Source organism: Balaenoptera musculus, chromosome 16 (genome assembly GCF_009873245.2).
Source record: "Balaenoptera musculus isolate JJ_BM4_2016_0621 chromosome 16, mBalMus1.pri.v3, whole genome shotgun sequence".
NCBI lineage: Eukaryota > Metazoa > Chordata > Mammalia > Artiodactyla > Balaenopteridae > Balaenoptera > Balaenoptera musculus.
Genome location: NC_045800.1, coordinates 41,927,354 through 41,946,451, shown reverse-complemented (window position 1 = coordinate 41,946,451; position 19,098 = coordinate 41,927,354). Strand labels below are relative to the sequence as shown.

At 33.3% G+C, this 19,098-nt stretch overlaps 1 long non-coding RNA gene across 1 annotated transcript in view; it reads right to left on the bottom strand.

Moving 5' to 3' along the window:
- The window catches only part of LOC118883028, a 118,062-nt gene that overhangs the window by 10,809 nt on the left and 88,155 nt on the right, over positions 1-19,098 (bottom strand). The window contains exons 2-3 of the long non-coding RNA XR_005016913.1: positions 4,059-4,141; positions 2,441-2,556 (exon numbers count right to left, since the gene is read on the bottom strand). This is a non-coding gene — a long non-coding RNA (uncharacterized LOC118883028). The remainder of the gene's footprint in view (positions 1-2,440; positions 2,557-4,058; positions 4,142-19,098) is intronic.

Below are 19,098 nucleotides of genomic sequence, written 5' to 3'. Positions count from 1 at the left end.
TTATTTCAGCATGTGAAATCCAGAAATTTTTGAAAACTAAAAGTTTAGAAAGACATGTTTGGCATCAAAATCTGATATTAAATGATGATGGTCTCTGAAAAGAATATGTATATATGTTTATTCTGTAAATATCCCTACACATTCTATAGAAATATTAATATATTTAGTTATGGAGTTCTGCCCTAGTTTCAGCATTAAACTCATTATATATTGTATTTATGTAATATATTATGTGCAAGTATTATATGTAATAAATCATATGTAATATTTTTCTAAAATCTGAAGATTACTGGATCCTCAATCACATTGAGTCCAAAAATTTTCAATAAGAAATTGTGACCCTGTAATAATAATGTATCTTTTACTATTTTTGTTGTTTTCACTCTTCTTTCAACAGAAACAATAAGGAGGGTAATCTAAGTAACAGCAGTCATCTTGGTGGATGTGAATTTAAGCCATTCTTCACAAGGAGTTAGACCTCCTACCTCTTCCCAGACTGTGATACTTTTCAGACAACGACTCCCAAAAGCATGACAGGCAAGACAATGTGCAGAGGTAACATTATGATCTAATAGCAACATTGATTTGACATGAAACAATGGGAGGAGCAAGGGTTTGGCAGAATTCAGAAGCTTTCTTAACATTCTGTATCAACTTGACTCTCTTTTAAGCCATACTCTTCCTTATACTTACTTGGTTTTTGTTGTGGTACAAATATCTCATTAAATTTTCCTTACCTGCCTCTGGGGTGGATCTAGCTGGACCACACGTGGTCTCAAGGTTAGTTATTATTTATCAAATTTGGGGCCTTATTTTCTGTCATTAAAATGCCTTAACACAAAATGGGGCTCTCAATGCCAAAACACCATGGGAGGATATATAAGCACTTGAGTCTCTGTCATGAGCTATGCTAATTTTGTTCAACTTCCAACTATACTCTTGGTGCTCATCACTTTTGTGGTCACAAAAATAGAAACATTCTTTAGATACTCCCTCCTGATATTGCTGTCTCTCCATAAATTCTTGATTTGTACACATTCCCCTGAACTCTGGTTTTACTTGTGATATTTCCCTCCTTAGTACTGGTACTATTTTTCTCTTGAAATTAAAAACCAGTGCAATAGTTATTATTGTTTTTACTGCAACTACTATTATTAATCAGATGACAAAACCTATGGAAGTCAAGACTTCTTTTTCCTTTGAGAAACATTGCCAAATACCCATGGAATACACTAAAAATAAATACATTTTAAAATTTGATATTAATTAGATTCCTACTTTTAATAGTTTCTAATTAGGCTTCTCTGTAGTAAAACAAAGAATTTTTTAAAGTATGGGGGAAAAGCTTGTAATAGTTAAACATATTTATATGCTTAACTTTTTTTTTAATTGGGCAAATATGATTTAATTACTGTTAGTAGTAGAACACAATAGTTCAACTCACAGAATGACAGCATTCTATATGCTCAAAAATTAAAAGTTTGTGAATTAAATTGTCAGCTTTTAGGAGGACAGATCCAAATATACCACAGATAGAGCCATTATACAGTATTTTACAATGAGATCTAACCATTAAAATCACTAACAATTACTGTCCCATGAACTAAATATCTTTTTAATGAAAATTTTAGTGCAATTGAGTTAAATATTTAAGGCTGATCCATTTATTACAAATAGAGCCAGAAAACAAAAAGCAAAAACAATGTTCCAGTAAGAGTATTGCGCTACATGTAGAGATGGGCAGGTAATTCAATGCTCTCATATATCAGCTGGACATCTTAAAGATCTTGGGAATTAGTCTTTGTGTATATAAAATCAGGATATAAAAATTCTAGTTCTGTGGTATCTAGTTAAAAGATCTTTATCAGGATAGATTTTTAAATATAACTCAAAAATATTAATATAATTTAAAACATTAATTCTGAACAATACTATTTCTTACTATAGATAATGCAAAATACTGATTTGGAAGGCAGAAATTAATAATACAGTATCTTAACTTATTTTGTCTTAAATTTATGAGTTTTGGAAATTAGTTTGCAAAACAATTTGCATTGTTTTATTTTTTATTTTTATTTCCCATGTTTATCACCCCGTACCATTTTCTTTTCTACTTAACTTATACTTTCTTTCTGACAAATGATTACTTATTCTTAGGGAACAATGACTTCTAAACAATAGTTTAAATATATTTTCTTTTGGAAAAAATTATATGTATGTTTTGCCTATCAACAAATATTTATTTTAAGCCTTTATGAAGGTTTTTATATTTATCAAATGAGGGCTTTTTGTGACATCTGTTATTTAATAAGGTAGCCTAATTTCTTTATATTTACAAATAATTTATGATTAACTTCCAGGTGTAATTAAACAATTACCACCAAATTTAACACCAACTCCTACAGGAAAAAGCAGTACAATAAATTTCAAATCAAACTACCTTTTACCATGAAATGATCCTCTGGGGTTTCAAAAAGTTGAAGGCTTGAAGCAAATATGTAGATTACTAAGAAGGAAGCCAGAAGTTCTTTAATCATGGGTTGTAGGACATCAAGACTGAAGACAGAAAAAAGAGAGAAAAGCCTAACTATCCTCTGCATTTAAAAATATAAGCAAGGTTTTCACCACAAAAGGATAACTTAAAGCAAATTTTTAAATCTAATATTAATCAAACACAGAAGATTTAGTTTCATAGCAGAAAACATATTTTTATGGCAAATTCCAACTAGGATGGAATGTTAGAAATTCTCAGGCACACTAGCATCTGATTGCTTAATTTCCAATCTTGCAGAGCCGTCAGTGAAATTACATAAATCTTGTTACATCTCCAAAAAGGTGTTTTGAACAACTGTCATTAGTTATTACTTTATCTGTCTCAAAATATTTTTTCTTGATAACCAATTTCCAGGCATGTTTATCTTTACTGAAAAATAAGAAAGGATATTTTTTTCAACACAACTCATTGTGTATAATGTGATAGCTACAAGTTCATTTGGTACAACATTGCTATCAATAAAGTAAAGCAACGTTTTAGGTTTTTATTTATCTTTTATAAATCACTGGTTAAATACCACGGAAAATTTATAATCTGAAAAAGGTTTCAAAAAGTGAAAATCATTTTTGAAGGACATTTATGTTTTGAGATTCTTATATTTGGGGGATGTTTCCTTATGGTAGGATTTCACACGTATTATGAAGTATCTTTTCCAAAGTGACTTCTATTATTTTCAAAGCTTTCTTTCCTGATAGGCCCAGTCAGAAGAATGCCAAAAAGATTATGTTGGAATTGCATCATATGAAGTATTTTTACTTCTTGATTTTTTTTTTCCATTAGCCTATCAGCAATGTGAGCGCCAGTTTTAACTGATCTTTTAAGTATACAGTAAAATGGGGTACCTCCTTGGCAGCGAGCATCAAGATGGTTAAAATGGAAAGCTTAAGACCCATGTATGACTAGCAAGGTATTCTTTCTACATCAGATACAACTGTTTATACACTCTGTATAGGCAGTTTCTGGGACCACAAACATAATCATAATTTTGTTCCAGCAATTATCCATAATCATTTTAAAATTAACTTTAATTGAGCATTCACAGTGTACCAAGTATCATGCCACTAGTAAATCACATGTAATTTCATATACTTCTTAGAACCACTGTGAGGTAGAGCTTACCTACACACATTTAACAGAATTAAAAAAAAAAAAAGCTGTAAGCAAGGAAAATTGCTACATGACTTGCCAAAAATCATATAGATAAAAAGTGGCAGATCAAGAATCAGAGCCAGGGTTTGTATTCCATAGCCAAGTCTTTCAGGGATTCCCAAATAGATATGTTTCTGTTAGCATATATTGTTTATTGTTCATTAAATGTCAGACATGGTACGTATTCCAGAAGACAACACTGTGTATTATTTTCATTTCAAATTCAATTCACTTGAGTGGCTTTCCTTCCTGAACTGCATAGAGATGTTCCAGATGCAAGAATAATATAACTAAATTTATTTCCATAAGTCATAAGAGGAAATGAATTTGTTTTAATAGTTAAGGTGGTACTTACAACAATCTATCTGAGAGCCACTGATGTAAAGACTAGCATCTGTTTGGAGGCATTTTCCAGTTATATCTTTTAGTAAATATAATCTGAAATGCAAAGTATTTCATTTAGTTACAAGACCATTTCATACAGTTATTCATACTTATTTTTAAGAAAACAAAGACTTCTCTCATAGTATATGTGAAAATTTTTCATTAAAAACCGATTTTTATAAAATATGATGATTATTCAGATACAATGTTGTGCAATGTGCATGGTGCAAGATGCATTACTGACATCTGATACATTTTATGCAAACAACTTATAAGTAAAGGTGTTTCTAAAAGCATAGGATTCCTTGAGCCCCCATAGTTATCCCTTTGGTTTCAAGCCTGGACATATAGATAAGAGTACTCCAGCAGAGGGAAACTCACACCCACACTGCTTTATGTATATATCATCTCAGTATAGGGACACCAGGTTTTCTCTATAACAAAGGGAGTTCCTAGCCCAGGAAGTAACACTGCAGAGCCTTCACTGCTCAACCAGGAGTGTTTCATAGAAATTTTAGTCATGTTATTGGAGAAACCCTCTCTCTCTCCTCTGTCTTCTGTGATCTGGCTTAGTCTAGCAAAACCAGCTCATGTCAACTGCTCCAGAAAAGAGGGGATGAAACCCCATGACCAGCAGGTTGTTTCTCGTATTGTAAAGGCAATTCTTTACAAAATATGTGTTCGTTAAATTGTAAAATTTTTTTAAAATTATTTATTTATTTATTTATTTATGGCTGTGTTGGGTCTTCGTTTCTGTGCGAGGGCTTTCTCTAGTTGTGGCAAGTGGGGTCCACTCTTCATCGCGGTGCGCGGGCCTCTCATTATCGCGGCCTCTCTTGTTGCGGAGCACAGGCTCTAGATGCGCAAGCTCAGTAATTGTGGCTCACGGGCCTAGTTGCTCCGTGGCATGTGGGATCTTCCCAGACCAGGGCTCAAACCCGTGTCCCCTGCATTGGCAGGCAGATTCTCAACCACTGCGCCACCAGGGAAGCCCCTAAATTGTAAAGTTTTAAATTATCTTACGATAATATATTTTTCTCCTAATTTTGGCTTATAAATATACCCCAGGAAGAAATCCAGTAACAGAACAGATGGTTTATAAATGAGAGAGCACATAGTCACACTATGTGGGGACAGACTGTAAATAAACCAATCTATGGTTAATCAATATTAACATTTGTTGGGTCATAAACTCACGGATGTGTTAGCACTTTGAAAACCTCATTTACTTTCTGAGCCTAACACTAGCCTTAAGTACGAGATAATCAGACTTAACTAAACTTCATTCTATAAAAGATATCCTCAGTAGCAGTAACTCTTTGAGCGATAGATTCTGAGGAAAAATCTGTACAAGCTTAAACTAAAAGGAGAGACAAAATCTGATAGAAAAATATTAGGATGTGACATATATTATAGGTAGAAATATTTACAAGAAAGTGACTTGGAATATAGGAGTTGGAATTAATTGAATTCATGGAATTACTCATGTCTAGTGATTGATGTTAGCAATGCTGGACCTAAGCTGGGATTTTGGCTGGAGCACTTATTTGTGGCCTTTCCATGTGACCTGGGCTTCTTAAGAGCATTGAGTGCCTCAGGACTGTTGGATTACTAACATGAGGGCTGCAGATTTTAAGTATTCTAATGAAAGAGATGGAAGCTGACTTGTCTTTATGACCTACCAAGCCTAAGTTTCCAAAGAGGAAACAAGTGAGAGTATCCCAACAAACAAGTGAAAAACTCAATCATTTTTACTGATCTAGCCTCAGAAGTTAACCAGAATCAAGTCTGTCATATTCTTTCCAATACAAACAAATCAAAAAGGGAGAAGTCATGACCACATCTGAAAATGAGAGAAGAATCAAAGAATCTAAGGATATGTTTAAGCATTGTCCCAAAAGCCAGAAACAAAGCCTCTAGAGCTTTGTGGTGATCCAACAATAATTTCACTGCCTATACACTACCAAATACAAAATCAATAGCTAGTGGGAAGCAGCCACATAGCACAGGGATATCAGCTCATTGCTTTGTGACCACCTAGAGGGGTGGGATAGGGAGGGTGGAAGGGAGGGAAACGCAAGAGGGAAGAGATATGGGTATATATGTATATGTATAGCTGATTCACTTTGTTATAAAGCAGAAACTAACACACCATTGTAAAGCAATTATACTCTAATAAAGATGTTAAAAAATAATAATAATTTCACTGCCTACTACTAAAATATCTCAACATGTTTCACAAAAAAGAACAAATTGTGGAGTTTATCATCTATAATGTCCAGTATACAATAAAAATAACTATACACTTAAACAAACATAAAAGTGAACCACAGATGACAGAAAAAAAAAAGCCTTTTTGAAGTTAGCATAAATTAACTACAAAATAACTATTAAAATATGTTTAAGAACCTATAGGAAAAGATAGATATAATAAATGAATATACGAGGAAGATTAGGAAGTAAATCAAAACTCTGAAAAACACATGAAAATGGTAAAACTAGACTGAAAAATGCAATAATGATATAAAATCCCATTTGATGATCTAAAGAGCAAATTATACAACATAGAGAGATTAGTCAACTTTAAGACACTATAGTAGAAAATATTCAAATGGAAGCACACTGAGAACAAAGATTTTAAAAAATGAAAAGTATCACATGTATGTATAACATACATAAATTTAGTGTTCAGAAGATGAGGAAAGAAACAATTAATAAATTTTGAAAACACAATTGTCATGAATTTTTCAAATTTGATTAAAAATATCAACTTACAGATTCAAGTACCACGATAAAAACCAAATAGAATGATTTTAAAAAGAAACCGAACTTAGGCATTTCAGAGTCAAATTGCTGAAAACCAAAGATAAAGATAGTATCTTAAAAGCAATTCATGGAGAAAAAAAGTAAAAACCACAAGAATGATAGCTGATTTTCAATGAAACAATGGAGGCCTATTATTGAACACACTTTTTCAGTTCCCATAACCTTCATTCATTGGGATAAATTACTCATACAATCCTTTTTTTTTATTCTAATATTTTGGGAGCAGATAACCTAGATCTCTCCTAATGTTAAAGTTTACAAAACAGTAGTTATCTAGGAGCTCATAAAGGAGTTACCTAAATGTAATCTCTTTTATTCCTACATCACTTTCTCTTTCTTACTGCCCTGAATAGTTCATTGTAATAATCGTGAATTGGATTGAACCTAAACCCTGGAAACATCATGTAAAATTGCAAATATGAAAGTACATGTTACCTGGGAAGATGCATAAGACTCTCATGTTACTTTTGTTTTGGTTTTTTTCAGGAATACATTATGATTAATTGGTTTATAAGATCTGCTAACTATTGACAGGAAAGTCACAGAGCACCTGACTGTATTTGGATGACATTCACAAAAGGACAAATTTAATAGATGAGGCTTATTTGTTCTCAAAAGCTCTGGAGAGGCAGTATGGTGCACTGACAGAGATAGGGAAGGGGGCTGGATGCCAAGATACCTGAGGGAATTACAGTGATGGCACTGGAGAACACACAGAGGACCATTGTTGTCCACCCTAAAATGTCACTTGATGGCTGCCCAAACTACCCCTTAGACATCACAATTCAATCTATGGATACTTAGCTTGAAAAGAAAACAAATATGTCTCGTCGTAGAGATTTAGCAATCTTTTCAGGCAAGGAATGTGACAAATGAATTAAGTCATTTCAAAACAACAACAAAACACACACAGGTACACAAATATGTCCCTTCTTTAAAGGAATTTTCTTATTCCTTTTGCTTTCCCCTTTCTTCTCCTACTGTTTAAATAATATCAGTGCAGGAAATAAGGGCTGGCATAGAGAAAGGCTAGAAAGAGAAGAGAAGAGGTAGGGTGTCTGATGAGACAGAGGGTTTTCAAATAGTGCTTCCTGGATTTGTCCCACTGCAACAATAATTCTGTGAAGTCTAAATCAGTTTCTAATCACTCACGAATATTCCACGAAGCTGTCTGAATGTTATTTTAGTCAAAAATACCAAATATTTTCAGAAAAGACATGTCGACAGAAGGCAGACACATAAGCACAGCATAACTCTTGCATATAGCTAGACCCTATAACGGGGGTCATGCTTCTGTTGCTGTCACTGTCAAAACAGGGGCGTCTCTCACCAGCTGTGGAAATAGCTCTTGCTTCTTCAAGGCTTTTCTTACTTAAAACCTACATTATCATTCAGGAAGATTGTACACAAACAATAGTATTCTTTCATTTAATGGGATAATTTACACTTAACAAGATCTGATATTTTTAATATTATGCTCAGTATCAGCAAGGCCAGAGTTTCATTTAAAGAAAGAAAAGAAGCTGCACTATGGTGAACTTGAATACTATTTCTGCCTCTAGCTTTATAGTCAAAGACTCTGCAGTCTACCCCTCAGCTCTGATTTTATACTCTTTTACTTGGGTAGAACTCACACTGAGTTGGATTCCAGTGCTATGGTCACAGCTCCATTTCCCCTACAGGTGCTGTCTGTAGATCTTAAAATCATCCAGAAGGTAAATAACAAAATTTTTAATTGTCCAATCTTTGTAACTCTACTGGGCAACACATATTATGGCTCTGTTCAATAGCACCCTTTTATGGTTTTTGCTCTAGCGAAGCCTTTGGTTTCAATAATAGCAATCTACTTAACATTATGTTATGGGTAAATTTGTTATTTGGAAATGGATGACAAGGACAGGCAATGAAACTGGTCCTGAGAACTAGGGAGCTATTGTGATCCAAGGCAGCATCCAATGCTTACATAGGTTCAGATAATTAAAAAGATTCACAGACTCTATGGAACATATTCATGTGAGACTTTAAGAAAGATAAAGGATATGATAGAGCAGGTCGAAGAAAAGACAGGCAAACATCAGCAGCCGAGGGCCTTCTAGGAGAGACTTCCTAAGGTTTTAGTCACATAAGATGTAATTTTTCTCTGGATCATGAAACAGCAGGTTATGCTCAAGGAATCTTGGTTTCAGTGAGTGATCAGGTAAAAGTTTTCTAGCAGAACCTTTAATACCCCACTGGTCACATAGTCAAGTCAGGTTTTACAACCAGTTAAATGGTAGGAAAGCAACCAATCTAAACATTGTTAAGTAATGTAGACAGCTAGTTTGAGTATCTCTAGGAGATTTTTGAACTTTAAATAGTATAATAAAAAATCACTTCTTAGCCCTACTTGCTCTTGTGTTGGTCCAGGGTGAATACTAGTCTTTCAGGCAAGTGCAGAGACAAATACAAAGCCATTATGGTACAATTAAAAAATAACTTTGTTTCACACGCAACTACTTTCTTCTTTTTTCTCATCCTAGAGCAGCATTTTTTCTTTCACCCTTCTTTAAATCTTCTCTATCTTAGCACCCTCTGCTTGGACACGGCCTAGTAATTTTACCAGCACTAACACTAAATTACTTTACTGGTCGAGTGCCCATTATCAACATGGACTTCATCTATGAAATCCCCATTTATTGTTTGTTGACTAGAAAATGTATTCCTTCCAGTTGAGATAGGTATCCGTTGACAGTCTAATCTAGCTGTAAGTGAATGGGTCTACATAACAGCAATGCAAACATATTTCAGAGAAAGTTCTGAAAATGTGCAGGCTTCCTTCCAAATTGCTATTATCATCTTAGTAATCCGAAATAGTTGTTTACAAACTGCTTTGAAGGGTTGCGGATGGAAATCAGTGGCCAAAACAAAATGATTAGTGATGTAAATCAGCTGAGCTCTGGGATACTGAACTCAATTTCAGTCAGAGAACTCACTCATTTTATGTATTTTAAATTTAAAAAAAAGACTCTTTTGCAAAAAAGTAAATTCCACTGCTTGAAGTTGGAATATAACTTCAATCCCTCCTGGACAATATATAAATCCTTTTGATAGATTAAAGAAAAAATTTAAAATTACGTGCTCTATTCATTAGAAATTTCTAACTTTGACCTTAGAAATCAACTCCTTAATTACTTAAAAATACTAAAGTCAATATACCTGTTTCTGCAGTTTACCCAGGTAGACAAATACATTACTCATTATAGTCAATAAAATGTATCTGTATTTCTTTGTTATCAAAATGTACATACTTAAGTTTACCTAAATGAGGTTAACACGAGAAAAGTAAAAAAATGGTTATTTATTGAGACAAAACTCTCTCCCATTTAAAAATAATAATAATGAAAAATATTGTTTTTGAACCCATCCTCAACTCCTCTTAAGAAGAAAAATGTTATTTCAAGACCCTAAGGTTTTATTCTATTTTTACATAACAAAAGAAACATACATTATATACAAAAAGTCAAATAAAATTAAAAGAAGAAGTCCCCCATGGAATTCCAATAAAAGATAATTTGATTATCCAATATAGCTAACTCATAAATGGGAAGGGGGAAATTAAGGTAAGAAGATAGAAAAAATTTGATGAAAATATCATCTCAATGTGAAAGGAAAATAAAAATGGAGCTGGTATTGCTAAGACAGCTCCTGAAAATGGACCTGGGAGGCCACTGAGCAAGTGTGACTTATACATGTCTCGGCCTGGATAGAATCTGATCTTTTGACCACTTACTGTCTGAACAAAGGCACCGATAACATCTGCCCAATGTTCCAGAAATTCAAGATACTTATCAGACCCTTACACTTAACCCTTAACCTAAAGCAACTCATGACAGCCTATCTACTTATTGAACCCTTACCCTAAATAACTGGTGACAGCCTATCCCTTAAGGACAATATTTCCTTTCTTGTATCAGAGTACATCCTAACAACTTCTGTCTTTATAACCTCCTGACTCTTTTTCTTCCCCCATCATTCATTTGGTTTTACCTGAATCTTTGTCTCCCAAATTGCAATTCTCAGACCCCAGATAAAGTCTTTTCTTATTTACAGCCTTCTGCATTTTTTTTTTTTTTTTGGTTTTCATTAGGTAACTGAGAAAACATTTATATAATCTTCTATCATTTTTGAGAATTTACAAAATATTTAGTACCCCACGGTCACATTGATATAAACTTAAAAACAGGCAAATTAATCCAAAGTGTTAGAAGTCATAATAGTGGTTACCTTTGGGAAAGAATGGGGTAGTAATGAGAGGATGAATAGGATCAATTTTGAGATAATTGTAATATTCTGGTTTTTTTCTGGGTTGTAGCTACATCGGTATGTTTACTTTGGAACTTCATATAACAATATGCTAATGATATTTCCAACTTCTCTGGATTATATGCTATTTAAAAAAAAAAAAAAAGTTTGTTTAAAAAAAACCAAAAGGTTGAGGTTAAGGCAGGAGAAAATAGAAGTTTTCACAAGGTCCATAGAAGGAGAGTTCTAGGAAGCAGAGAGTGATCAGTAGCTTCAGACCCAAGTCCATGCACAATAGTGCAGCATCCAAAGTAATCACCTCTGTATTCCTAGGACATGGCTCAAAAACTGTCAGCAAGCATACACTGAATGAATATTTGTTTAAGGACTGAGTTAATGGGTGGACATCAAATGCCATAGAGCACTATTAAGACTAGGAAGCAATAACAAAATTTTACAAAAAGGGTATTAAAACAAAAAAATAGAGAAGGTTTTTAGGGAAGTGATGGTTTGTGATTTAAAACTTGAAAAGCAAGTGAAGAATTAGACATTGGGAGCCAAAACTATTTTCAAGAATCTTGCCTATGAGGACAAAGAATGCCACCTGCCATTTCAGTAAAAAAAGGATGTTGTGGCCATAAAGCCATCAGCCTCTGCAGCTCCCTCCCCACCCCTTAGGATGGTGCACCCTGAGGGGACCTGCAGAAAAACAGAATACCGGCCCTAGATAATTAAGGTGCATATCAAAAGAATAATTTCAATAAGCCCAGACTCTTGCATCTTCCCAAACATAGAAAAGTGCTAAATTCATCAACTTGAGATGTCTGGGTTTTTTAAATTATTAGCAGTAATCCTTTGATGTTCAACTATATGTTTTTTGTTTTGTTTTGTTTTTTTCTCAGCAAAACTCCTGTATATCCTTGCTCCTCCCTTTACTCTTTGGAACAGTCCCTGAGAGCTATCTGAGAGGCTGTATCTGGGGCTTAAGTCCTCAAATGAAACATAATTCTCAGCTTTTAGGTTGTGCATTTTTTTCAGTCAACACCTATGAAGAGTGGAGTAAAATAATAAAGTTACTGGAAGCAAGCACAATGGAGATACTACAATGAAATATTTTAAAGTTACAATTGTTAAGCTACAAGAGTAATGGCTATGATTTATTCAGTGGCCACCATGTTATATCAACATAGCCACCATCTCACTTATCCTCTGCAAAATTTGAAGAAGCTGATGATATTATCTGCTGTAGACTGAATGTTTGTGTCCCCCCCACCAAATTCATATTTTGCAGTCCTAATACTCCATGGGATATTATTTGGAGGTGGGGTTTTGGGAGATGGTTAGCTCATGAGGGTGGAGTCCCCATGAATGGGATTAGTGCCCTTATAAAAGAGACCCCAGAGAAAGTCCTCATCTTTCTGCCATGTGAAGCAAGGAAAAGACAATAGTTTATGAATCATAAATTTGACCCTCACTAGGCAACAAATCTGTCTGCCTCTTGATCTTGGACTTCCCAGCCTCCAAAATTCTGAGAAATAAACTTCTGTTATTTTCTGTTATTTATAAGCCACCTAGTCTATGGTATTTGGATATAGCAGGCTGAATGAACTAAGTAAGACATTATTCCAATAAGAAAGAAAGAAAGAGACAGAAACTCAGAGCAGCTATCTAACTGTTCATAGATCCTCAGCTATTGCATGGAAATACAAATGCCTCATATAGAATCTGGCACACAGGACATGCTCAACAAATATTTGCTAAATTCTACGTTAAAAGAATAAATACAAAAGAGAGAAAAAGAGAAGTAAAAGAAGGAAACTACGACTCTTTGAATATGAAGTCCATACTCTTTTTTTCTATGCCATGCTTGTGGCATATTTAGATTTTCTGTATAAGGGATAGGAAATCCTTGAATCTTCAATCACATATGTTTAAAAAAATTCTAAAATACCATTGCCCCCTAAATCATGTTACCATCCAAAATGTGCTAATGTATGCTATAGAGGTGAAAAGTCTCTTTTCCTCATAGTTTCCTTGTAACATCACTTAATCTGCAGGCTAAATCTCCCACTGTAAGCTTCAACTAATATACACAGGACTCATTCTCTCACCCTGAGTTCCACAGTAGAACAACTAGAGTTTAGATTTATAATAAGATAAACAGCTTTGTGAAAAGATAGAAGCTGGGATTATGCTGAGCTCAGTATTACTCATTAAATATTATAACAAGCATATGCTGTGTCTAACAAAGAGCGTAAGATAAGAAATAATCAGTTTCAGTTCCTATGTAGTATTTATCCCCTTTCATCTTCTATAATTCATAAAGCTACTTGATAGCATTTTGGAGCTTATAGTCTTTTAAAATTATAACTGCTGTATAGTTTAATTGCAAATAACTATGCTGTCTCATTTAAATTCTCATTACTTTGACATTTTCTAAATCTAGGGAATCCTTTGAGATTATCTTAGTTTGCCAGAAAATTATCAGACATAGTCTTGATCCATTTTGAAAGTTTGAGAATTATTACCTTTGAGAGTCTCTTTTTTGTTCAATTAAATTGCTGATGCTGAAAACATTCAGCTATCCATTTTTATCTGTTTCTTTAACATTTTCTAACATTGATCTTAGCATTGTAACTTGGATCCAAAGAACTCTCTGAACACTAGATTAAATATTTCTCTGAGAGAGTGAGAGTGAGCGAGAGAGAGAGATAGAGAGAGAGACCCATTGTACTCAAATAGCAGATAAATGGTTAAAAATCTCAATTTAAACTAAGGCATGTTGTTTAATAATATTTGCCTTTCTAGACCCTAGCATTACTTATGTTCTAATACTTATCTTAATCCTCATTATTAGTGGACAAAAGAATTGAAACAAAATGGTTCCAAAATGTCAACATGAGGAGGAGGAGAGTTCGTATGATTAGGAGCAAGAATGCTATATTTTTAGCTTTTATTTCTTAAAATGCAGCTCCAAACACTTATTTTCAGCTATCTACTTATTTTGATAAAAGCAGGTAAGCAATCCTTTTACCTGTTACACAGTAATTAATGTGGAGTTTCATTTACATTTTACATCTTTATGTCATTTGCAGTTGGGTAATAAGAAGACCCTGTATCACAGAAACTCATGCTGATACTTATATTTGTCCACATATGACACTGCCATGGATGGAATACTGCAAGATGATGATGAAGTTAAATTTTTGCCTGGAGTGGAACAAACACTGTTAAACATCACGAAGCAGCCCCTTAAGGCTTTTCATAAGTGAAATATATTTATTTCAATTGGTCTGGTTTGCAAATTTCAAATATACAACATTGAAATGGGCAGCCTAAAATTTCTATCACATTTTGGAGCACAAGTCCTAAGTTAAAATTACATGTATCTATTAAGTAAGGAACCAAGCTTCCCTATTGAGTGTTAGATTCTCAGCATGACTTGCAAAGCATCCAGACACATGTAAAACCATAATTTGAAAATCATGAAGAGCAAAAATTCTGTAAAACCCTGAGAATATTGAAATTCCAATAATATATTTCTCAAGGTTAATATAATTTGATATCAAACTAGACAAACATAGGAGGATAAATAAATGCTCAGATTAATTTTATTTATAAATATAGAGACAAAACTCTTAAGGGCCATAGTTAGTCAACTCCAAATGTGCATTTTAAATACATATATTTACATATATATATATATATATATATATATATATATATGACTAAGGCTCGTTTATCCCTCAAATGTAAGACTGGTTAATATGCAAAAGTTTATTATTATAATGCACTAAATTATTTGACTAAAGAAGTAAAGCAATATAAGTTAAATAAATTCAGAAAAGCACTGCCTAAAATTTCATATTTACTTTTAACAAAACTTTTAGTAAAACAAAAATTTAAGAGAATTTACATAATATATGAAGATTAGCTAGTAAAAACTATAGTACACATCATTTTCAGTGGAAAGAATATTTAGAAACAGTTTCTTTGAGATAAAGAACAAGACAAGGATACCCATCATCTATACTATTGTTTAGTATATTACATAAGAGATGGTCAAAACAATAAGGAAAAGAAAGAAAAAGAACAATAAGAAAAAAAGGAAAATGGTAATAATATTTACCATTTGGAAAGGGGGATATAATGGTGTAGTTATTCCAAGATGACATGGTACTCCCAAAAACCAAAAACCTAGTAAAACTGTTCAGAAATTTCAACAACATTGTAAAATGCAAAATTAATAAATTGAGGAAATTCCTCTACACCATCAAAAATCATTCAGAAAATGTAATGGAAAAGATTTACATTTCACAAGAGCAACAAAAACTTTAAATACCCAGGAATCAACTTAATCAAATATACAACTATAATTATGGGGAAAGGTCGTAAATTCTATAAATATGTGAAGAATATTCACAATAAATGGAGACATGTCAAATTAATGAAGTGGAAAACTTAATATAAAGATATTAATTTTCCCCAATGGAATTTCAATTAAATTTTAGCAGGTTTTGGTGGTAGTGGGGAACTAATTCCTAAAAATATGGAACAAACACATTTTTACAAAGAACAAGGGACTTGTGAGAAGGAAGAGCAAAACCAGATCCAGCTGAACAAGCAGTACATATTGAAAATCCCAGGAATTAAAACTTGTGACCAAACATTTGGAAATTAAACAGAGCAGCTAGTTCTATTCTATGAGCACCTATACTTCACTTACTGGTAACAATTATACATCATGAGGTGGAGATTTTTTTTTTTTTCCAAATGAGGTGGTTCAGCTCTCTCAGTAATCCAGTGAACTATCCAATATTTTCATAAAATCCTTTTCTGCTCAACTCAGCCTGAGGCAGTTTGCATCGTTTAAAATTAAGAATCCTGATTAACAAAATAACTAGCAATGAATCATACGAATTGGCAAGAAAGAGACAAACAGTTCATTAATAAAATAAAATTGTGGAAATAGCTATTAAGCTTTAAATTTTGTGCGGCAAGTTCATTTCTGCCTGTCACTTTCCAGTGTAACCAGTGTTAGCCTGGGCTATATATTCTACATCTTTCTCCAAGCCTAAAAATATATATGTAGAAAACATATGGGTTTTATTTACAAAGTGTCATCATACAATTAATATATCTCTGGAATTTTATTTTTTACTTTGGAATCAAATAACAAACAGCCTCAAATTCAAGTGTTGTATATTTCACATCCTTTTCTGTCAGCTCTGCAGTAATTCATAGTATGGTTGTATCAAGATGAATTCAATTTTCCTTTCTCCCCTTGTGGATACTGAAGCTGTATCCTGTGTTTGTTTTCTTCCTTTTTCTTTTTTTTTTTTTTGGAGTTGGGGAGGCAGAAAAATTAGTGCTGCCATAAACATTCTGGCAGATACTAGGAGCCTTTCTAGAGCATATGTCTTCAGAAATGTACTTACTGCATCATGCCAATCAATGAGACAAAACAAAACATAAAAATTTGTCGTCTCCTTCCACCCTTTTACTAATTGGTATGACTACATACACATTTTTTTTAAGAAGAGAAATATAAGATACATTTTATTCTTAATAAAAGAAATACGATCCATTTTTTAACCTGCATCAATTTTTAATTGTTTAATGTGCAAGAAAGTTGTACATTAGTAAGAATAATTATTATTGCCCAACGCTGGATTTTTCCTCCAGGATTCACTAATTCACAGTTTACAGCCATCACATGCAGAAAGCAACCCTGCTTTACTATTGAAACCTCACTAGTCGGCAAATAGGAGTTGAAAACTCCAGCATCTGCAAGGGAATTTGCACTCTGTCTTTGCTAAATGTTGTAAAAACTTCCACTTACACATTTCAAACAGCTTTTGTGCCATAAACAGTTATCAAAGATTTATCCAGAATGTATTCCGCCTCATAGGTCTATACATTCAATTGAGGTTTAAGGAAACTCCAGCCCTTCTGCATGATGTTCTCCCTCCAAAGTCTCCAATTATTGTGCACAGTTCCCCAGGCATACCTCTTATATGCTCAGTTTTTCATTATCATAGAGTGTCTTCTTTGTTTTTAGTTTGTTTTTCTCTTCCAGCTTCACTTCCATCTTGTCAAATCCCGAAGGCAGTGGTGCTTAAGACGGGCTCACTATAACCAACGCGGTTGATGATGTTTCAGAATTGAACACCACCACCCAAGCCGGTGCTGTTGCCTCCTGATACTCCCAAAGTCCTCAGTTCTCCAAGAAGAGACCAGAACTATGGTGGGATGGCTCTGTCCCTAAGCTTATGTCCTGCTTTGTCCTCTGAGCCTCGAATTACTGCTTTTGGTACTCTAATTCTATGAAAACTTTCAAGAAATTGGCTCCATCAGTTATCTGTCCTAACCTCTTTCTTTAGGATGAACACAAATTCAACGAGCCTAGTGAAGGGAATTTAGTCTGCCCTAACAATTGGTTTTCCAGGTGTATGTGGAAGTAATAAAAATATTCCCTTCTCTTTCAGTCCCAGTTATAGCACAACTTTGTACTTATCAAAAATATGTTTAGATGTATTAGTTTTATTCCCTCAAAGCACCGTAGTACATTAAAGTTTTTATTGAAATAATAACTTTATTTTTTGGTTGGTTGATTGGATGTTTGGTTATTTCACTAAAAGTAAAAGATCTCTCAACTATTTGGCGGTGGAGATGTTGAGAGTGAAGTCTTAATGGCTGTAATTTCCTAACTGCACTTGACCATCTACTTTATAATAATTATAACACTAAATCATATGGGTATAAGCACTTATGGGTTATAAGTTTTAGGAAACATTCTCAGGCTTATTTTTATATGAGATATTCTGTGAAGTAATATTTTTCAAGTAAAAATTATCAGAAATGTACTGTTCAGTTATAAGCCAACTTTCAATTTCATAGACTATTTCATTCTGAGAACACAAATGCAATCGATGAAAAATGGTAAATATAAGGAGATGCAAAGCAGAAATGTGCCATTTGACAAATTAAATATGAATAATTTATTTACCCATCTGACTTGCTAACTACAAGCCTGAATAATTTAAAAAAAATATTCAGACTGAACACAGAATTTTCACCAAGTCTCTCTTAAAAAACTGCCGTTGGCAAAGAGAAAGGGAAGAAGGAAAGAACAGAAGAAAAAGAGAAAGGGAAGGAGAGGCTGCTGAGAAGAAGAAGAAAATAACCAATATCTACAGTATCTGCAACACCTTATGGTTGTCTTCTTTCTTTGTATTTCATTGTTCAGCTATTTCTTTCCTGTTTTAACTTTGGTTTAGTTTATCATTTTAATTTTAATCTGATTTCTATGTTTCTACCTAGTTCAACTATAAAATCTTACGTCATGAAAAGTTGAATTTTTCAGGTAGTTTGTTTCTAATTACCAATTAGAACTAGTAACTAATTACTTCAGAGTTTAAAATACCCCTTCAAGGTTATATCTTCTTGCTTTAATACTTATGTGATAGTAATTATTCATTTCACATCTTCTTCCTAGTCATTACCTTCATTATTTGTACCTGGGATAAATAAAATATAAATATCAGTTGCACAATACCTCTGATCATTTTTTTTTTTAATTTTAGCCTACTCAGAATGGTGTTAACAAGCTAAATTCCTTGATATATATAATTGCTGACTGAAATGGAGCTTGTTGTCCATTCTATTCTTTCTTTCGTGATTATGAGACTCTATGTGTGTGTATATAATATTATGTGAAACATATACCATATAATATATAATACATGCATTATATTTTACATATTTTATATAATATATATATTTTACAGAAAGAGAAAATATTTTTCCTAAATTTCACAAATATAAGCCCAGTTAAACTTTTTTTGAGTAAGGCTTAGAAATCATTGCCCCTCTAAACTCTTCCCTTATTTGTGTTTTCTTAA